This window comes from Vicugna pacos, unplaced genomic scaffold, assembly GCF_048564905.1.
Source record: "Vicugna pacos unplaced genomic scaffold, VicPac4 scaffold_19, whole genome shotgun sequence".
NCBI classification, from domain to species: Eukaryota; Metazoa; Chordata; class Mammalia; order Artiodactyla; family Camelidae; genus Vicugna; species Vicugna pacos.
In genome coordinates, this window is record NW_027328740.1 from 39,919,425 (window position 1) to 39,942,500 (window position 23,076).

The 23,076-nt window shown below is 40.7% G+C and overlaps 1 protein-coding gene across 9 annotated transcripts in view; it reads right to left on the bottom strand.

Annotated features, from left to right (window-relative positions):
• LOC140693410 (trafficking protein particle complex subunit 9-like) overlaps positions 1-23,076 on the bottom strand; it is a 101,796-nt gene that overhangs the window by 53,557 nt on the left and 25,163 nt on the right. For 2 of the 9 annotated variants that reach the window (XR_012069148.1, XR_012069147.1), the window contains exons 5-6: positions 16,588-16,691; positions 16,198-16,252 (exon numbers count right to left, since the gene is read on the bottom strand). The exons of 2 other annotated variants lie outside the window; for them this stretch is intronic. The gene's annotated coding sequence lies outside the window, so the exon portion shown is untranslated. Of the gene's footprint in view, positions 1-2,686; positions 2,900-8,804; positions 8,893-16,197; positions 16,253-16,587; positions 16,692-23,076 lie in introns of those variants that run through there. 5 more of the 9 variants (XR_012069151.1, XR_012069150.1, XR_012069146.1 and 2 more) reach the window with 4 other exon arrangements.

The window sequence follows — 23,076 nt, forward strand, 5'->3', positions numbered from 1 at the left end:
CACACTAGAAAGTGTGACATACTGACCCTTTCCTGCCCTCTCCTTGCAATAAATCACTGAAGAGTCTTTTCTGTGCCACCTGGAATCACAATCACATCCATTTTACACAAACAGCTATGTCACTCTTGGAGGACTTATCAAAATCTAAAGGGTTACAATGGGAGGAGAGATTTACATTTTCTGTTTCTCAAAGGAAACATGGCTTAAAAAGAAACTGAAAAGTACTTATCTAGTCTAAGCCCTCTTTGTGCAGAGAATCAAATAGAGGCTCAGAAGATATGAGGAAAGTGCCTTGTTAACAGATATTGCGTCAGCGCAGCACCAAACCATCCCTGGGCAATTCTGGGTGAGGATCAGGGGGGCCAAGGAGAATGAGTGTTAGAAAAAGGAAAGAGAAGAAGCATACAACTCCCTGTCTCTACACCACCATACCATGAAGTTCCACCAAATTACCCAGTATGGGTGCAGCCAATATTAAGGTGGGCTAAACAGATTATAGAAACCTGGAAGTCTCAAACATAGTGGAAATTCCAACATTTACTATGCTTTTTTCACAGTTCAAGCATCAGCTCAGTGGGTGCTCCATACCAGGGACGACACTAGGCCTGGAGTTCTCCCAAATACAGATCTCTATTACCACATATGCAAACCACATAAAGGCCCACCAGAAGAAAAGCGCCCACAGATAAGATGGAATTACTGAAACTGAAAACAGCCAACTAGCATATATTACTAGGAAAAACGGTGCTGCTAGAAATGGACTCATGGACATAGAAAGCAAACTGTGTTTAGCAGGCAGGAAAGGGGTGATTAACAGATACAAATTAATAAATATAAAATAAATGAGAAGGACCTACTATATAGCACAGGGAACTATATTCAATTTCTTGTAATGAGTTGTACTAAAAATAATCTAAAACATATGTATATACATATGAATATGTTTATAACTGAATCTCTGTTGTACACCTGAAACTAACATTGTAAATTGACTACACTTCAATAAAAAATAATTTTAAAAAATAAGTAAAAATAAAAGCAACGCCATTAAGAAAAAATAAAAGAAAACTCTAATCCCCTTAGCTGTAGGTGGTGGAGAATTCTGGTTGCAAGCACCAAGTCAACTGGATCACTCCAGCACTGGCTGTCACTCCTTCTGACCAACAGAGAGTCACTTGCTTCACTGAGGTTACTTTTCTCTCCTGTGAAAGGCAACAGTTGCAACTAACGATGTATAGAATCTCATCATTCACAAGCCCAAAAAGTAGTGAGGACTTCCCAAGGGCCAGGCTCTGGACAGATGAAAATATAGGGTCCCAGATTTATTCATGCTTAGAAGAATTTTAAGCCATAAAGACATTAAATCTTCCTGTTTTGATAGATTCAATGCAATTCTGATTAGAATACCTACCAGATTTTTCATGGAATGTAACAAGATAATTTATGGTCAGGAACAGCCAAGAAACTTCTTTAGAACCACCACTGGGGAGGAGTGGATAGGTCATTGATTTCCACTGTTATTTCTGAGGTGATGAAAACGTTCTGGAATAATAATGGTTTCACCACTGTGAATATGCTAAAAGCTGCTGAATTGTACCATTTAAATGGATGGACTTCATGGTGTGTGAACAATATCACAAAAAAAGCTGTTATATGAAAAAAAAATTTCTTGACAATTATTTTCCCCTCTATACAACTAGTCTGCCACACAATTTAAGAAAAACAAAAAACCAAAACAAACCAAACAGTGCCAGGAGCTCTTTAGGATTGCAATGTCCCTAGGTCTCCAAAGCTTCTGGTGGTGCTGTTTCTGTTAACACACACTAGCTGTGCTGGACTTATTTGGGACTGTAACTATCTTTCTAAAATCCACGGTCACACGTTTCACCCTGGGAGAGGGAAGCCTGGAGGATGTCACAGACTCATGCATTCAGCTTATTTTTAACTGAACCAAACCCTGCTTTCAACACAGAACTCTCTCTCTCACTATAAAAACACGTGACATTAACAAGCACAGCCATCATAACACCTGAAAGTGTTCAAGAAAATTACCTGGGGCAGAAACACTAAGGGAGGAGACGGAAGCTCACTCAGCACTGAAGCTCCCTTTTGCCAACTTCACCAAGAGAAGCTGGGCGTTACAGCCTGAGGCTCTCAGCCTGAGAAGCAGTGCCCACACCACTGAGCTGGTCCTCAGGGAGCAGGAAAGGGAGACGAGGGCAGCCCCGGTTTGCGGGGCAGGGAAAGAGGGGGGTTGGGGACGCGGGCTGCAGCCCCGCTCGGAGGCCAGCCCCTGCCGCCCGCCCCCGTCCGGGTCCGCAGACCCCGCCCGTCCGGGACGCAGCCCGCCCATGGGTGGGGACGGGCCGGCGGCCGAGGAGAGGAAGCCCGGGAGGAGAGGACTGGCGGGCGGGAGAGGGGAAGGGGACGCCAGTCGCGGACTGAGGGGAGCCCGGCTGGGGCGAGAGGCGGCATGTGCACACCTGTCCCTGGGTAGCTGTGGCCGGGGCAGAGGGGCAGAGGGGCCTGGCCCGAGCAATTTAGCTGAACACACGCTGACTCGCGCCCTCACGGGCTGTGACACGCCGACTGCCCTCCCGCAGCCGCCTGAACCTTTCCGGTGAGCCCCCCACCTTGTACTTCTACAGCCGGAGGCCCCGGCCCATGGCAGGAGCCAAAGGCCTACCGGGCAACAGAGCTGAGATGCCTTTGGGGCCGATCCTCGGCTCGCAGTTGGGGCTTCCAATTCGCGGTCCAGCTGGCACTGACTACGCATGCGCAGGAGGGTCAGCGATCCTCTGGGTTCTGTGAGAGAAGCTGGGGAAGTGAGGGAGGGAGAAGATGGGAGGAGGAGGGGAAAAGTGGAGGTAGACAGATGGACAGGAGGTGCAGAGAAAAGGGAGTAATCTGGAGGGGGGGAGGGGAGTAGCAGAGATGGAGAGATAAATCTTTACCTCTGGTCGCACCCTGAAACAGGCAGCAGTCCTGCCTCTGTACCCTTCTCTAACCCTTCAAGGCCCGCAGCCCAAATTTATCTCCCTGGTCCAGCCCTTCACCCGAGGCCTCTGCAGAACCCCTATGGGGATCACACCCGTTGCCCCCACGCGGAACTGGGTTTCCTGTTGCTCTGGGAACCAAGCACCCGCGGGTGTTGTCGCTCAGATCTACCTTGGGAAGAGTACATTTTCCCCTTTTACACGCTAGGAAACAGACAGGCAATATCTCTGCCTTAGCTCCACTGTCCCAGGTGTTGGGCTGGCGGGGAGCGGGGTGGTACAAGATCAGAGCCCCAGAGGGAGCAGACAGCCTGATTGTTGGTGCATAGTCCCCATCCCTCCTTAGTAAACCACACCCCACCATAGGGGAAACATCAAGGGGTCACAGTAGGTCCCTGGGTGTGGGAGAGCTTCCCTCAGTTCCAGTGCCCAGCTTGCTAGGTAGATAAGAGTGTTACCGAGTCCAAATTCATTCTCCTCAGTGCAGGACAGGCCAATAATTTGGGAGACCAGGTGTTGGAGCATGGAATAGCAAGTTTCTGTAGACCTAGATGGCAAACTAATGTTGGAAAACCATCAACCCAAGTCAGAATTCATGCTCCTTTCCTACGTGCTTGGTTGTTGCAAACTTCTTGGTGTAGGAATTATTTGTTGTTAGAATCCTTTGTTCTTGCAGCTACCTGCCTGGCTGGGCAAATCTGTAAACCTCCACGAAAACAAACGTTATTTTCTATTCTGAACCTCTTAATCTTTTTATGAATGAAAATGTGTTAAATATCCTTAAAGGGCAGAGACTTCAGAATAGGCTCTCCTGTATATTTCAGGCTATAGGCACATTTTTATACAAGCAAGATGAAGCCTAGGAGGCAGAGCACAGGATTAAAGTCAAAGGAACAGGTCTAATATGGAGACAGGTTTGTTCTTTTCTATTACCGGGGAAGAAGCCACTTCAGGGTTTATAGCACTTTAAGTTAAATATAACTAAAACTTTAAGGGAATTTACATACATAGGGGGGAATGTGCATAGCATATCTGGAAAATCACACAAAGTATAGTAAACAGTGGCATCTCCAGGGAGGGCTGAAAGAACAGAGAATTAGGGAAAACTTCTCTCACTTGTGTATTTTAGTGCTGTGTTTGAATTTTTTTAACCATATGCATGTATTTGTTTTTCAGTTAAAAAATGTAATGGATCAAAGGAATAACTAGAACAGCAAATACAGCAGCCATGGAATCGATGAGCCATCACTTTTGATTTAAGCCAGGAAGTATTTATTGACTCTCTCCTATGTGCCCAGCGCTGTTTTAAGTATCCTATTATTATTATTTTTTTAATAATATTATAACATACTATCCCTCACTCCTGCCCATGGTTGGTGGAAAACCCACTGAGTTTTTATTGAGTTGTTTTCCAAGGTGTAGGGATGAGTTATAAACAGAACACATATTCAGGGCAAAACAGTCGGAGTGATTTTCCAGTAAGCCAGACAGCTATGAAGGGTTTGCAATAGAGGCGCCCAGAGGCTGAGAGGGAAAGCCTCCTGGACCCTATAAGAAGCTGCCCAAAGTGCCTTCTCCATGGCACTACTTAAATAGGAAAGAACAAATCTGACTCCATTTTAGATCTGTACTTTTGAATTTAACAAAGCCAAGTTAATACGCTCTGGTCTTTTCATGGGTTATGATGTCACAGAGGAGACGGACAGGTCAACAGGGAACCACTCTGCATTGATCACGGAGCCAGGGAACGGGAAGGGTGGCAAGATATATGACGCATCTGCAGCTGTGCCTGCGCTTCTAGGCAGGTAACCAAAGTCACCTAGACGAGGTGCCAAATGCTTGTGCACACGACCACATCACCTGACATGTATTAAAGAGAAATGGAAGTCTATAAAGATCCAATACCCTTGGTGGGTACACCGTCCAAAGAGCAAATTCACAGTTTGACAACTGGCCATCTCTGTTCCCTGGGATTCATTCTTACAGAACCTTAAAAACCACTACCCTGTCCTCAAGAAATGCTACATATTTGTCCTATTTTTCGCTCAGGGATGGAGCATGTTCAAGTGAATTTCAATGTCTGCACAGATTTGACTGTTTTTCTCCAGGTTCACTTGTCCATTCTAAAGAGGCCTGAGCTAAGTGCATCCTCCATATGAACTATTCCCTCCAGTGAAAGCTCATTGAGCCTGCAATTAAAAGCCAACTGAACAAGACTGTCCTCAAGTAAAAAGTTCAGCCACTCTTCACTGATTTCTTAACCTCCTTTCCTAGCTAATTGCAACAGACTAACACCTCCCTCCACCAAGCTACCCAACTATGTCAGTTTGTCTCCCCAAAGAGAAAGTAAGGTCCATAAAAGATGAGACAACTTCATAGTCACCTCTGAATTCCTAGCATATAGTAATGTCAATAAATAGAACTATGATTATGGCTTATTTCCTTTAAAACCTTTCTGGTTACTTAAATGAGACCATGGAAGGGAGGTGTTTGCGGTCCAGTATCTTGATCCACAAGACTCTGGAGGCCTTTTTCGGAATGGCTGTTCACTGATCCATTCAAAACACATCTTCTCATTCCAGAAGTAGCTGTGTTTTTCTGCCAGGAGTTTGTGGTTACTCTCATGCCAGAACAGCTTTAAATTATATCCTTACTTTCGATTTGTTATTTTTCCCCTCTTCCAACAAAATTGACTTTTCTTAATTTCTTGCCTTGAGGAATATTTTTTTTCCTAGTTCACCCTTTAGTAAACCATGCTTCTCGGGATCTGCTTGGCCATACATATGATTAGTCATCCAACTCGCAGTGTGAGAGGCCTGGGGCTCACCTCATGCCCTCCTGTCAGGGCAACTGAAACCCAGCTCAGGAGCCAAATGGCCCCCCAGCGCTTCTAAGGCTTGCTTACTTCCTGGAATCCCTTTCTGGTTTGTCTTGGATTCTGAGTATTTCCCCTCACTTTCTTGACAATGAGCTATGCAGCTTGAAAGATGAGGAAGGAAGGTTTTATTTCTTAATCAATATTTTAAGGAACTTGTGTAATGAAGGTTTTAACAAGTTTCTATATCCCTCCATTGCCGAGGCAGGAAACACACTAGATATTTTCTAAATTTAGATATCATGTGCATTTTTTCTTTGCTTTTGTTTTCTTAACTATCAGACATTTTTTAATTAAAAAAAATAAGGCCACATATAGGATAGAGCCTTGAAGTGGCATACAAAATTAAAGGGCAAAGACAGACAAATGAGAAATACTCTACAAAGTTAATAGAATACATACACTATGGATCAGATCAGCAATTCTCTGTAACAGCTTGTTGAAACATGACCATGAGGTAAAACTTCTCTCCTGTCAGGAGATGGCCAACAGAAAATAGAATTAAAACAACAAACTAAAATTCTACGTCTGGTGAGGTATAGAAGGCTACTAGCTAAATGTGTCTTCTTTTGGAAAAGAGGGAGGCTCACCAGCTCTTTACTGTGGAGCCTGAGCCCAGGGGAGGGCAGTGAAGAACCGCCCTGTAAGTACCCAAGTAGCAAAATGAGTGATGAATAAAGAGACTTGAGCTTTGATGACAGAGATGATACTACTATTCACTTGTCCTGTAAAGTATGAGTTCACGTTCAGTGATCAATACCTCTGCGTCCTCAGGGATTGAGATTATAGGAAAGTGCACAGCCCGGGCCCAGACCTCCTCTTTGAGCTCGTGACATTGCACTTAGATGTCTCAAGGGCACCTCCAACTCCACAAAGACCTGACTTCACAGATCTCCTCCCATAGCAGGCCTGCCCAGGGCTCCTGGTCGGGGGGCAAGGTCTCCCTGCCTCTCCCAGCACGGGCCCATCTCTCACAGATGTGACTGGACCCATCCTTCAGGGCCCAGATTTCCACAGTCACTGAGCCCCACCACACACACCTGTTTTTCCAGGTACTCACTGGCACTCACTCAGCACTGACTCTGCTGGGAACCACACTGCCACATTATATCACTGGATCTCCACAGCAGTCCTGGGAAGTTGGTACGTCACTTCTTTAATTGATTAAATTGTTTCACTTCCTTGAGTGTGTCATCCAAAGTGACACGGCTACTCAGCCACAAACCTGGGACTGAAAACCACTTAAAAATTGAACACTGCTACACCTCACAGCCACCCTACTCTGACTCATCACATCACCTCCTGCCGAGCCTTCTAAATGTTTCCAAGCATTCTACAATACAAAAGTGATCTACAAGAGCACCCCACTCCCCTACTTAAAATCTGTCAATGATGGTCCACTGTCCTTAAGGGAAAGCCAAACCTGGCCTGAGCACAGCCCAACGGCACGGCATCCGCGTTCCCTGCGCGGCCGCGCCGCCTCACCCACTACGAAGCTCTGCACTGGCCGTGTCCAGGACAGAGATGCTGACTCCGCACAACCTGGGGCTCATCTCACTCGAACAATGATCACCTTCTTCAGTGGTCACCCTCTTCAATGCTGACTCTCAAAAAAATATTTTTTCAGGATGAAACAATATCTTTTTCCTTACAACTTCAAGTCATTGATAATGAGCTCCCCCCAAAAGAGAGAAGACGTAATTCTCAGTCTCCTTATCTGTAAAGTGAGAATAACAAGGAAATATGTGAGGTTTTAAGAGAAATAATATTCATGTGAGGCTGAGGGACAATTCCATCATACAGTAAGCACTCAATATGTGCTTACTTAATATTAATAAGAATATATTGCACTCCAGCAACCTTAAATCAATGCTTTATGGCTTTGTCCAATAGACTACAGACAAACTGTTGGATGAACCCCTTTGAGCAGATCAGCACAAGTGTACTGGGAGAGGTAAGCGCTGACTCCATTTACAGCTGCAGCCAACCAGCACTACTGGGCGGGGGCAGTTTGCTCAAACTCTTTCATGTTGCTTGAGCATTTAGTTGTCGTTATTGAATAAAGGCATGTGTTGTTTAGTCAAAGCTCCTGAAACATAAATCTTCAAAGATTGATGCAAATTGGGTTTCAATACAACACTCTCACTAGAAATTATTTGAAAATGATAGTCTTAGCTCCTCTGCATATCAAAGGGCATGTTCTTAATGTATCTGACTAAATACACCAAAAGGGTTGTTTAAAAGAAATTAAGATAAAGCCATCCTGAATAAGCTCTAAGTATCATCTGCACAAAACCCCACCCAAGGGTCTCATTTCTCACTTCCACATAGGTGTTCAGGTAGCCTAACTTGGGTCTTGGATTCTTATAACACGGGGGTGGGAAGCGATGTGGATAGATTTATGTAGCAAATTTAAACCTAGGGTATTTGCAGTGTAGGAATCCTAGAAATAAACAAATTGATATATATACCCACCCTTAAGAAGCTCAGCCTTTCCATTTACAACAGCATTAAAAATGAAATGAGAGATACATTTAACAAAAATTTACAAGATTTGTACATTGAATATTTTGAAGTATCACCAAAAAAATTTAAAAGATTTACATATACGGAAGACATCCCATGTTCATGGAATGGTAGACAATATTGTTAAAAATGTTAAGACTCCCCAAAGTGATCTACATATTCAGTGGAATCCCTATCAAAATTCCAGCTGACTTCTTTGCAAAAATTGAAAAACTGATACCAAAATTCATATGGAAGTGCAAGGGACCGGGGTCAGCCAAAACAATCTTGAAAAAGTAGAACAAATTTGGAGGACTCATTTTAAAGTTTACTAAAAAGCTATAGTACTCAAGTCAGTATAGTGATGGCATAAGTTTGGATAAATAAATCAGTGAGACACAATAAAAACCCAGAGGGGAAATACTTACATTTACAGTAAGGTTTCCACGAGAGTGCCAACAACACTCCATTGAAAGAAGAGTCTATTCAACAAATGCTGCTGGGACAGCTGGGTATCTGCAGGCAAAAGAATGAATCTGGAATCTGGACCCCCATATTGTATATAACAAATAAAAATTAATTCAAATTGTATCACAGACAGAAATATAAAAACTAAACCTATAAACTTTCTAAAAGAAGGGACATTATAAATCTTTGTGGTCCTAGGATAGGTTTTGGTTTCCTAGATACAATACCAAGAGCAGAAGTGACAGAAGATAAAGGCAGATAAACTGGACTTCATCAAAATTAAAACTTTTTTCTTTCAAATGACATCATCAAAAAAGTGAAATTACAGGGGAAGAAGGTATCTCAAGCGATAGAGTGCGTGCTTAGCAAGAAAAATAAAATAAATCAATACATCTAATTACCTCCCCTATAAAGAAATTGTTTTAATGTTTAAGAAAACTAAAGTGAAAAGACAATCTGCAGAATAGGAAAAACATTTTACAAAGCATATATGTAATAAGAGACTAGTATCCAAGATATATAACAAATGCTTACAACTGAACAATACAAAGAAAATCGACCCAATTTTTAAATTTACCAAGGATTTAAATAGATACACAAATGTCCAATAAGCATATGAAAAGATGCTCAGCATCACTAGCTAAATCAATAGCAAAATGCGATCTAATTTTACACCCAATAGGATGGTTATAATCAAACATGGACAATAACAAGTGTCATTCAGGAGGAAGAGATACCTTATATGCGGCCATTGGAAAGGAACAATGGTGCAGCTTCTTTGCAGAAGTCTGGTGTTTTCTCAAAAGATTAGAGTTATTTGGCTCAGCAATTCCACTCCTACATATTGAGTCATCCCTTAGAATCCTCGGGGGGATGGTTTAAGGAACCCCCCACCCTGGATAACATAACCCAAGGATGTTTGATTCTCTTTACAATCAGCCATCTGGATCCATGAAGTGGAAACTACACATAAGGAGGGCCAACTCTACAGCCAAAAGAATGAAAACTTATTCTTACAAAAACTTGTACATCAATATTCATAGTAGTATCTTTCAGAGTAGCCAAAAGTTACAAACAATATCCATCCATCAATGAATGGATAAACAAAATTACCAAGAATCGTCCTACAAACTTTTGGTTTTTGAATCTTTGACAAAGGAGGTGAGAACATACAATAGAATAAAAATAGCCTCTTCAGCAAATGGTGTAGGGAAAACTTGACAGCAGCATGTAAATCAATGAAGTTAGACTACTCCCTCACAGCATACACTAAAATAAATTCAAAATGGCTTAAAGACTTAAACATGTAGACAAGACACTATAAAACTCTTAGAAGAAAACATAGGCAAATCATCTGACATACATCTCAGCAATGTTCTCCTAGAGAATTCTACTCAAGGAATAGAAATAAAAGAAAATTTACATAAGTGGGATCTAATTAAACTTACAAGCTTTTGAATAGCAAAGGAAACAGTAAGCAAAACAAAAAGACCACCTATGGAATGGAAGAATATATTTACATTGAATGAAACTGACAAGAGCTTAATTTCCAGAATATATAAACAGCTTTTACTTTTGATAAGAAAGAAAAACAAACAATTAAATCCAAAAATGGGCAGAAGACCTAAACAAACATTTCTCCATTGAAAACATACAAATGGCCAATATGCACATGAAAAAATGCTCAATATCATTATCAGAGAAATGCAAACCAAAATTGCAATCAAATATCAACTCTCACCAGTCAGAATAGCCATCATTCAGAAGTTCACAAACAATAAATGCTGGAAAGGCTGTGGAGAATAGGGAACGATCCTACAGTGTGGTGAGAATGCAGTTTGGTGGAGCCATTGTGGAAAACAGTATAGAGATTCCTCAAAAGACAAAAACTTGACCTCCCATATGACCCAGCAATCCCACTCCTGGGCATATATCCAGAAGGAACCCTAATTCAAAAAGACACCTACACCCCAATGTTCAGAGCAGCACTATTTACAATAGCAAGACATCAAAATAACCTAAATGTCCACTGACAGATAACTGGATAAAGAGGTTGTAGTATATTTGTGCATTAGACTACTATTCATCCATAAAAAAATAATAAATTAATGCCATTTGTAGCAACATGAATGGACCTGGAGAATGACATTTTAAGTGAAGTAAGCCAGAAAGAGAAAGAAAAGTACCGTATGAGATCGCCCACATGTGGAATCTAAAAAAAAAAAAAAGCCAAAGAAACAAAAAGATAAACTTATCTACAGAACAGAAACAGACACAGAGACATAGAAACCAAACTATGGTTACCAGAGGGGAGATGGTATAGGAAGGAGTAAATTGGAAGTTCAAGATTTGCAGATACGGACTATGTATAGAATAAACAGCAAATTTATACTGTATAGCACAGGAAAATATATTTAATATCTTATAGTAACATGTTTAAAAAAATATGAAAATGAATACAGGAATTTTCCTATACAACTGAAGTGTTGTGTTGTACACAAGAAAATGATGCAGCATTATAAACTGACTAGACTTCAATTAAAATATGTTTAAATAGACCAAAATGAACCAAAAGAAAAAGGATATTATCAAACCAAAAGAATAAAGTACTGATTCAGGTTACAACATTGATGAACCTTGAAACTTTATGCTAAAATAAGCCAGACACAAAAGGGCTAATAGTGCCCTTTTAAGTAAACTGCATCTAAGTGTTTATTGTACTATTCCTAGAAATTTTCCGGAGGTTTGAATTCTATCAAAATTAAAATAAAATATATTATTCATTAAAAACATAAAACGATTCCTCACAGGAAGGCTTTAATTATTAAATGCAGAAATGCATTTAAAGCTCCTGGAACAACACTTTGCACGTCCACAGACAGTCACTGCTATCACTGCCACTCAGAGGTTGATACCAGCGCTAATGAGTGCTGCCTCGACTCGCTGCCCTGCAGACTGGAGTGAGGGCCTGGGCCCTGACAGGCAGGGTGACCGTGAACCTGGGTCAGACACAGCCACGCCCCAGATTCTGCATTACCTAACTTTCTTATACAAACTGCTACATATAACATAAACACGCTACAGGGATGTATCTTACAACACAGGTAATATAGCCAATAATTTACAAAAAATATAAAAGGAGCATAATATTAAAAATTGTGCATCTATTGAACACCCTGAAACTTATTTCATATTGTAAATCAGCTATACCTTTATAAAAAATTAAAAAATAATTTTAAAATATTATCAATTTAATATTCCATTCGGTTTTTAAGCAACTACTAAACAGCTTAGAATGTAAAAAAGCATTTAAGTATGATAAATTTGCTTACATATATATTTACTTTCAGCTTCCTGCTAAAAGAGAATTTAAACAATTTTTTAAACACTGCTTAACAACCATAACAACAAAAAGACAAAAGTGAGAGTGAAGAGAAAATGTAGATTCAATACTTAAATAAAACCAGGGGAAGGTAAAGTCATGAAAATAGATGCCTTGAAATCAGGGTAAGTGTTAAAGATGGACTAGATATTCAGCTGTAAGATTCTTGGCAGCTAAAGTAAAAAGAAAAAGATGATGGGGTGGGTGGTTGAGCTCAGTGGTAGAGCGAATGCTTAGCATGCAAGGGGTTCTGTGGTCAAGCCCCAGGGCCTCCACTAACAGATAAATACACCTAATTGCCTACCCCTCAAAAAGAGCCCCAAAGAAAAGGAAAAGAGAAATTTCTTTACGAAAAAATCTGATATTAAATTTCGATTAAATACATAAAAAAAAGAAAAATAGAAAAAGATGTGTGACACAAGCGATAATGCCCGTGAGATAAATCTGTGGTGGCTGCTGACAGGTCCCCATGTCCCACGTGGGAAAATGTGAAACATCCTTCTCACCACTCAGAGTCATCCTCAGCCCACACCACCCCTCCCCATGTTAAATGCAGGAGCACAGGCAGGGCCCGGACTTTGCTCTCTCTGTGTCATCACAGTGAGACAGGTTGGAAGGGGGCAGAGCACAGCCATTCAAGGAAGGCCACAGCAATTAACATCAAAATGGTGAAGCACTCAATCCCAAATAGGCCTTGAGGCTCAGGATGAAGAGATTTAATTTCTAGCAGATCTTGAGCATCATTATACACCCACTGTAATAGTAACATGGTGAATAACAAGCCCCAGGCACCATGGCAGTCCCAAGGCTAGCCACAAAAGGTCAAAGGGTGGGAAATGGCCAACTTCGTGGTAATTCCATTCCCTTGCCCTAAGGCTGGTCCTTCTACTTATTAGCATATGAAACTGCCAAGCCCATGAAAACAAGCAACACAGTGTCACCACTCTCTCTCCCTCTTTGGAGAAGTCCCACACTATGTCTGTGGAGTGTGTACCTACTTTTATTTTTCAGTTAGCATTAAAGATTTTTATTTCAAAATACAGACGTTTTGTAAGAATTACAGTCAACAGATGACACTTTAAAGTCAGCAAGGCTTTGTTTACGCTTTACCCTAGTTCTAACAGATTTCATACTCTAGAAAAAAAAAGAGAGAGAAAAAAATTGAAAAAAATAAAAAATCCTGCCATATTTGAAAAAATTAAGTTCAACTATGATCAACTTTCAAATAAAAATGTATTTCATATTAAATATAAAAATGCTCAAAAACGGTTTTATATCTGGAAACATCCCTTGAAAACTTCCTCACATTCTTTTTTTTTAAGATTTTTAATTGATTTATAATCATTTTACAATGCTGTGTCAAATTCCAGCGTTCAGCACAATTTTTCAGTCTTAAGTGCACATATAAACACTCATTGTCACATTCTTTTCTCTGTTACCATAAAGTTTTGTGTAAATTTCCCTGAGCTATACAGTATAATCTTGATTATCTATTCTACAATTTTGAAATCCCAGTACCTACTTTTAATCTGAGCATACAACCCCAAAACATCGTAGTGTTTCTCTTGCCTTTCAATATATATCTTTGAATAAATCTACATTTACTCAAAATTGGCTTGCTTTTGAATACTTTCCTGCATGAAGCCAAGGACCCACATCCGGCGGGGCACATCCCAGGGGCTCAACCAAATGCTGGGACACAGCCCTTCTCATGCCCCACGTTTTTTCTTGTATCAACAGGACAGGGTTGTGAAGGGAGCTCTTAGGCCCCAGCTAAGGGACAGAAGCAGCACCAAAGGCTCCAATTGGCGGGCAGCCCCTCCCCCAGCAGGGGCTTGTGGTTGACCCAGTTCTCTGTGTTTCTCTGTTGTGCTGAATCCCCAGCCAGAGAGCGTTCTCCCTAGGCCTAACCCCACAAAACCCTTCTCTCCAAAATACAAGCACATCATGTCACATTCCTCTTGTTCAACCAGGAAATGTTCAGCCCACGTTTTCCTTCCCCAGTAAAAACCTAACTGTCCTCCCTCCGATCCCACCAATTCTTTCTTTGTGAGAACTCTGCACTCTCCACACACCATCCTGAATGCTGGTGCCTTGCTGGCTGGGATCGAGATGTTTCTGTCTCACATAGCCCGCGTCCTTTCACTTTCCCCTTGCTACCTTAAAAAAGTCTTTCCTGAGTCACCCACTCATCTGATTCTGAACTTCACAAAGTGCTGAGCTTACACTCACTATGTGCATACCCCCCAAGTTTTGGCTAGGTTTCCTTCACAAGATCTTCATTAAGGAGCTGCATCAAGAAGTTTAAAGAGGCTACTCTTACATCTGCGAGGAGGAGCCTGAATAAAATTTAAATGGCTTTGAAGCGAGAGTTAACCAGGGGCAGAGAGGTCACAGGTCTTAGTCAACAGTGTCACAAGGCAAAATGTTCTTCAAAGGCTCAGAGTGGCTTCTGAACACGGAGTTGGCAGGGAGGAGGTGCCAGGCAGTGAGTGGGGTGAGTGACAGAGGGCACGTTTCCCCAGCTGGGGAAGATAGGTTTTTTTTGTATTTTTCCAATTTCTTACTACCTTTTTCCCTATTGTCACATACCATTTCCTATGAATTAAGAAAATCAATGTCAGTCATTTGGGCCACTTGGGAGAAGCTACACGATGCCATTCACAGGGCTGGGACATGACAGCCACACCAGTCTAAGTTGAAAGACCAGTGGGGGTATTTCCAAGTTAATCACGGGCATGCAGCAAACTCCCCAGCTTCAATTACCTCATCTCAAAAGTGGGGGAAAAAACTACCAAGCAAAGTGTGGGATGATTATGGCCGACATCTGTTTACTACGAAAGTGCTCGTGACAGCTACCGCTAAATGGGGAATGAGTATAAACAACGAGGCCCTGTCTACCTGAGCACACGTGCCCTGCCTTCCTGCCTTGGTGCAGCATCAGAGCTTGTTTAGCTGAGATGAACGCCCCCAGAGCAGCCCCCACGGGAAAGCTCCCATCTCTGCACCGCGAGACGTGTTCCTTTCCTTCTCAGAGCTGATCACATTTTGCAATCGCCTGTTTTTATTATTATACCTTTTGTAACTGCCTCCCCTCCGGAGTTTTTGCTCAAGCAGCACAGGGCCAGGTGTGTCTTGCTGCCTGCTGGGTATTCTGGGCTGGATGACAGCCGAGCCAACATCTGGCTCTGGTGCTGAAAGAAGGCGGTATAAGTCCCAGGGGCCCATGCTGAACCAAGGCCCCTGCACCGAAAATTATGGCCTGAGTTAGGGCAAATTACACAGTCTTCTTTACCCTGAGATTCCTCATCTGTCCATGAAAATAATTGCCCATGGCACACAGAGTTACAAGGATTAAGGAAATCACCAAATTCACAACCTTTTCAAGGGGCTACCAGTGCGCCCTCAACAGACAAATGCTGCCTTTATGGCTCTGACACACGCCAAGCAGGGTGGCCGGACAAAGTGAACACTGCTAATTGCCAGTGTGTTAAGTGCTTCATGTGTGCTATAATACTCTTTACAACTTACAACAATCCCAGGAACAAAGGAATATTATGCCCATTTCACAGATTCACCAACAGGTTAAGAGAGGTTACATTCTAGTCCAAGGCTCTATGGTGAGGAAATGGCGATTTAAACCTGAATCTGGGCCCAGGCCTGGGATCTCTCTCTCTCCCATCCACCTGACCACTTGCCTATGAAATCCACCTTCCAATAAACAATCTGCAGCTGGCCAGCTCTTAAATGCATTGTGTTCCACCGTTTGTCAATGTTGGTTAATTACCATAAATTGTTCTCAGAAACCACTACAGAAAAGAATGGTGGACTCACGTCCCTGCATACAAAGGAGAGGAATTCTGCCTTGCCTTCGCCTGTAATGTGCAGAAACCCTTCCCTACACCAACAAATCCTTTTGTATGATTCCTCCATGTTTATGTTTGCACACGGCTTATTAAAGTAGAATGTACCTGCAGTAATTCCATCTCGGTTGCTTTCCAAGTTTGCAGATTATCCATAATCAGTCTGTGAAAGAAAATAGTACAATGTGAATGAAAACACTGCAACCATTTCAGTAAACAAAGAATGCTGAAACCAAGATATCAGTGGCTGCCAACACACCCCAGAAAGGAAAGGCCTGCAGCCCAGCCTCTGCAGCCACTCATAACAGCGCCCTCTGAGCAGACTCAGAATAAGAAAGGACAGGATACTTGCCCTAGATAGCTAGGTGCTTGTCTAAAGAATGAATTCAGTGAGTCCAAATATTTGCTTCCTCCCATACATAGAGAAGCACTAAATTCTTGAACTTGAGACACCTGGCTTTCTTTAGATAACAAGCAAACTTTTGTTGTTCCAACAACCTGGTCTTTGTTGTAAATCTCCTATATATCGTAGCTCCTCCTCAACCTCTTCAGAGCAGTCCCTCAGTGCGATCTGGGAGACTGTCATCCTTGCTCGAGTCCTCCTGCCAAGTAAAACATAACTCTTAACTTTTAGGATGCCCATGTATTTCAGTCAACAGTTTTGGACACCATGAAGGGACCCAGAGCAGACTTCTCTCCAACTGAACTCTCCGAGGAACCAGAGCCTTGGTAGCAGCAGTGGTCCTTTGTGCCCGTCCTCCTCCTTGAGGAGTCCAGATGAATTTGGGTGAGTTTCTCATGGTTCTAGGATCTCCCATATTGGTTGATGATCCTGAGATTTATTTGGTGGTGTATCCAGGTAACTGGCCCTCCAGTTGAAAAATACTGAAGGGAATAACCCACCCAGTGGAGACATGCTGGGTAGGGCCTGGTTGAAAGGTAACGGGAAACACCCACCTTGAGGAAACCTCTGAGGTGGGACTGGTGGAAACATACCAGGAAAATACTCACCCAGTGGAGAAGTCCCGAGTGGGTCCAAGTTGAAACACACTGGGTTCAGGACTGAGTTCTTAGGTAAGAGGCTGGTCTAATGTTTTCCTCAATTTGATTACCTCCATTGAATTTTTTGGGATAAAATTAAAGTTCTTATGAGGAACCTTTCAACTCGAAAAATGGGAACCTCCTCCTGGCTGGTAACAGCTTTCTCCGCTGACAGAGAAACTTGCAGGAGTGGTAGAGGCAAATACTTAATGCCATAGAGTTGTCCCTACAGGAAAACTTATTAGCAATTTTATTTTGAGAACCAGACCTTAGAATGGTGAATAGAACTTTCAAAAAAAGAAAAAAAAAACAGAAAAGGAAAGAAAAGAAAAAGTAATCACAGATTGCGAGCCTCCAACTAATTCCACAGCCAGGTTTATATACGTACAAAACTAACAAAATTAATTGGGAATTAGAAAATAAAAACTCACTCTGAAAGTAACTATCCAGGCCTGTTAAAAACATTTTCTGGAATTCTGAACTCATAAAACAAAATCCCCTTTAGGGGGAACTTGGATTTCTCTTCCTATGTCCTTGAAATGTAAACGTTTTATCTTTTTCTGGGTATTTTATGTTTGTGTATGTATGTATATATATGTTTCCTTTTTTTTTAAAGGAAATCTTGGACTCTGCCATACAAAAGGTAGAAGTATTGTGTACATATGGTGGCCACGCAAATAAATTGGGATTCTCAAGAATCCTTTGACAGAGCAGTTCTTTGGGGAACTGGAAGCGTGTGTCTTTGTCTAGCAGATCAGAAATATAAATACAGCAAACAGTGACCTAGGACTGAGCCTAATTAGCTCAAGGAGATAAAACTTTAGAACAAAGAAATTTTTGGCATTTTAGAACTCAGAACTCTGACGGATCCTTAAGAATTTGTCAAGAAATCTTAAATGTCTCTTTCATAAACAGTAAGCCTTAGTGATTTGAGCAAGCAAATTCAGTTTACTCCAACTATTATTATACTTATCTCATAAGTAAGTTTTAAAGTGAAGCTATGAAATCTCCAGCTTTTGTCTGTTTATAAGCCTGCGTACACATTATAGATGTGAGATATTTCTACAGCTAAAAAAAAAAAAATGAAAGTCAAAGAGCTCTGCTTAATTGGCATAAAAAATAAGAGCTTACAAATTAAGTATTTTAAAATAAAAGCTGACCAAATTGAATTTCAGCTTCACGTGAACTGGAAAATATTCAATATTAAGATAATATTTGATATTGTTTAGTTTAAGTATGTTATAATTAATATAGACATCTTTAAAGTCATCAATATTAAGTATACTAAATTTACTGTATCTAGGTTTAATGAAAGTCAAATAAGATCCTGTTATATCTGGTGCTGATTTGTCAAAAAATATTATAGTAATGTGGTGTGGTAAAATTTTAAGTAAATTAAATACAAATGAGATGAGAGCTTAGGGTAAATTTTTAAAATATATTTTTAAAATGTATGCTTAAGATAATCTCCAAATGTTTGGTATCTTTAAATTCTAGATTTGTGCTACTTTAAGTTAAATGATAGGATTTTATTAAATAGCTATGCTATTTTTGGATAAAATAAGATTGAAACATGAATTAATTAAGATTTAACTTCCTCTTACAGAGAAATAAAGGTGTTTAGAAATATTAATACATGGTTGGTGCCACCCTGAAGTAGTCTCTATTATTAAGGGAATGATCTCAGTATCCTAGGAAAGTAAGATAAATGTGTAAAGGAAGATATAAGAATGAAATTATATTTTGTTAATGAAAAATAGTGACTTTCTCCTGAAGCTGGTCACTTCTGAATAGAACAGAAAATAAGGGACACACTAATATGACTATAGAAAGCTGTGGAAGGCATGTGGAAGAGGAACCCTAAGGAAAGAGTTTTGTACGTAGTCAGAATTGGCTAAGTTTAGAATCAACTTGGGCAAAGTAAATGAATCTTCGACTTAAGCTGGTACAAGACTAGATTTGGTTTTCTCTCTGTTAAGAGGACAAAATTTTTTTAAAATGTTCATTCACTTTCAGTAACAAAATGTAAAGCATATTATACCACTTACCTGATCTGTTCTGCCTTTACCTTTGACATACTTTCTTAATGAATAAGTACTACTTTACAGTGATCTATATGTTTATCTGACCAAGCTTTTTGAAATATTTTAATAAGCTCCCCAAATATCAAGTTCTAATTAAAGTTCTTTTAATCTCCAGTTAAGTTTGGGATGCTACAGCGTGCCCCTGAAACATCCCAAAAAGAGATTTAAAACTAGTAAATTTCATTTGGCATGTTAAATACATGGTATTGTCAAATGAATAATAAATCTTCAAAGGTTATATTGTATGAGAAAACATTATTAACATAGATATTCTACATATTATATGGACTCCCTAAAATTATGGCATATCTAAAATGTTACCAGTCATATTTCTGGTTATAGTATGCAGGTTAATTTATTGATTTTAGTGTAATGGTGTTGAACCATGCTTTTAAATATTTTGTCATTTATAGACAGTTAATTGTTTCCTTCTGGTGATTTTGCAAAGTGCTTTCTCTTCAAGGAGATTTACTGGTTTCTAATAAATTTCAAACTATAGCACTGAACTAAACTGGGTAAGAAATTTTAAAGGTCTAATGAAAACTGATTTGAAGAATTAGTTACATCTGGTGAGTATGGTTATAATTTTTGATTTTGTCTGAAATACTACTGGCTTTTAACCTGTTTCCCAGACATAAAGAATCTCTTCTCCTTAAGCAAGTTATGATTCACAGCAATTTGATGAATTATACCTATGTAATCTGATTTGGAAGTGTTATCTTTTCCCTCTATCTGATCCCTCAAGAGACTAAAATCTCTTAGGTCCCCAGTGGCTCTATCAGAAAAACGAGGAAGTTCATCTCCTAACAGATATAGGAATCCCAAAATATTTTAGGGATTTTAAAGAGAAAAGAATTTACCTAAATCTGTAAGGCAGAAACCCATGACAAGCCCTTGATGTTGCTTTCCTGGCCTTAGAAAAGCTTATTAACATTCTACCCTGAGACTCGTTATTAAAAGTTCCAACACAGCCAATTTAAAAAAGCCTATATGATCAAATAATCAGACTTGTAAACAAATTGTCTTCATTTGGCTGTATTTGAGAAATATTAGGGTAATTTTAGAGAGAAAAAAGATTATATTTTAGTGGATATTAAATTCTAGTTTTGTTAATTGAGGTCTATATTTAATAAGACACATTCCAGATCATTCCTTGCTGTTATGTCACATTGCTCTGTTTAATTGAATTATGAAAAGGATACTCTAGGTTTGTTTCTGATGCTCAGTAATCTATCCTTGGGTAAAGTTCCAATGTCCAATGACCTGCAGCCAGGGGGTTATACATCATGGAACAGGCATGACTTAAAGAACTGTCTCCAACCTGAATAGAAGGACCCTTTATCAGGTACTCTTAAATACACCGTACACACCAAAGCTGAAGGAAACAGACTTTCGGATTCATTTCCTATCAGAAACAGCCCCTGCAGTGCACTGGCCTATAGAACACTGCTCACCTTAAAACAATGCTCAAATGGAGAAAAAGCTACCCAGGTCAGGATGAGAAGAAGACTACATCTGAGCTAGACAGCTGACCCAAGACACCGGACCAGGACTGTATGCCAATTACTTTGATAATTTCTCCTACCTTTGATTATGAACTACTCCAATTGTTAAGTTCATGGTAAATTACCTATGTCTAGTACTTCTATGTTACCTTGGTGGGTTTCCCTACTCCATGGCTCTAACTAGATAGCCCTCAGAAATGTTATTCTAAAAAGGTAATTATATTTCTGTTTAGGCAACTGTGGAACATACAAGTTGGGTGATCTCACCTGGCCAATTAATACCTGCTCTGGCCCTGACCATAAATAAGAAATTTCTCATAAGGTCACTCAAACTCAATCGGAAACACAAGCAAAATTTTAACCCAAATATGTAACTCCTCGACTATTAAATTCTTACTCGTGCCTTTATTAATGTTACTAGCTTTATTACTTATATCCTGTCTATTTTATAAAATTGTTGTCTGTTACATTTCCCAATGTGTAACTAGGTCTACAAGATTGATGATGGCTAAACATCTTGAAGAATTAGATAAAATTTATAACCCTGTATAAAATAATTGTAATAGTGTGATTCTAGGTATAGAAATGAGCAACGAAGGGCAAACATTTTTTGGATCATAATAAACTAGTAAGACAGGCGATCCTGAGAACTTTTAGTATCAACAGATCCTGATAAAAAACCTAACACCTTGAATGGCAGCTCAGAAATTTCTTCAGCTGAACTAGGTATGAGCCATCCTAGCACCGTGGGACAAAATTGGTCATGAAATGTCTCTCAAAATATTGGTCGAATTTAGGACCAAGTCGGAGCACTGTGAATGAAAATACTACAATGTGAATGAAAATAATGCAACCATGTCAGTAAACAAAGAATACTGAAACCAAGACATCAGCGGCTATTGCCACCCCCAGCGAGTACATGCCTGCAGCCCAGCCTCACAGCCACTCACAGTGGTGCCCTCTGAGCGGACTCAGAATAAGAAATGACAGGAAACTGGCCCTAGGTAGCTAGGTGCTTGTCAAAGAAATGAATTCAATGACCAAAATGTTTCCTTATTCCCATACATAGAAAAGCACTTAATTCTTGAACTTGAGATACCTGGATTTCTTTAGATAACAAGAAAACTTTTATTGTCCCAATTACCTGGTGTTTGTTGTAAAGCTCCTATATAACCAGCTCCTTCCCTACCTCTTGGGAGAAGTCCCTCAGAGTGATCTGAGAGGCTTTCATCTCGGCTCGGGTCCTCCCTCCAAATAAAACATAACTCTTCACTTTTAGGCTGGGCGTTTATTTAAAGCAAGTCCTAGAAGAGACACAACTCATCAATTCTGTAATGGAACACACTGAATCAGGAACCAAAAGCGTGTTCTAGCCCAGAAAAACTACGGGTTCCCCTTTCTTCCTGTCATTATACAATCCCACCAGAACTCATTACTTTACTGTCTGCTCAGACCAAACTTAGAGAAGAGTCAACTCAACAGAGTGCCTTGCTCTGAAGAACCGCCTGCAGAAGTAAGATGGTCTGCCTGCCCTCCTGCACGCTCTGCTGACCTCTACTGTCCTCCTTGGAGACCAGGCCAACAGAGCTGTTCCCAACAGCTGCAAAGTCCCACACATTAAATAAAACATTTATTTTATACCATATGTAACTTATATACCCATCTCTGAAAACAGCTTTGACAGAAGCCCAAATCTTCAACTTTAATCTGCAAAGTCACATCCGGTCTCCAAGGGAAAACAGGTTTTAAGACGATGCTAAGGCCTCCCAAGTCCTCTCCACTACTGTCAACCAAACTGCCTGCAGGTCTGCAACTGCAGGAGGCTACATGTCTGCTTTTAAAGCAACCCCTTCCTGTCCTCGTGTACTACAATGTCCCTCTATGCCCTCCCATCTCAGGGTAAGAGCAGCCGCTGCAGATACTTGCAGGGCAACACTGACAGAACGGGACAAAGAGGATCAGAGCTAAACTAAGCCTTCTGATGACACGAGCTTGTCACATTGTCTCTTTACAGATCAAGATATATGTAGAAAGAGGTTCAGTGATATTGCTCAAAGTCACACAGCTAATAAGTGGCAAAGTCTATATCTCTGCTCCTCCCTCCGGCAGGACACACCAGCTGGGACACCCACAGAATTCTCTTGTGCCTGCCTGACCAGTCCTTTCTTGTCACTCATAACCCACCACAGTGTCGGACCCTAGCCTGACTTTTCAGCATCTTTTTCCTCCAGTCTCTCAGTAACAAGGCTGCTCGGGCCACTGTATGACTTCCGACTCCCCAAAACCTCTGTGTTCAGGCTGGTCTTGCCTATGCTTCTGGCCCCCTGCTCAGAGGGTCTTCCTCCCCTGCAGGAGGA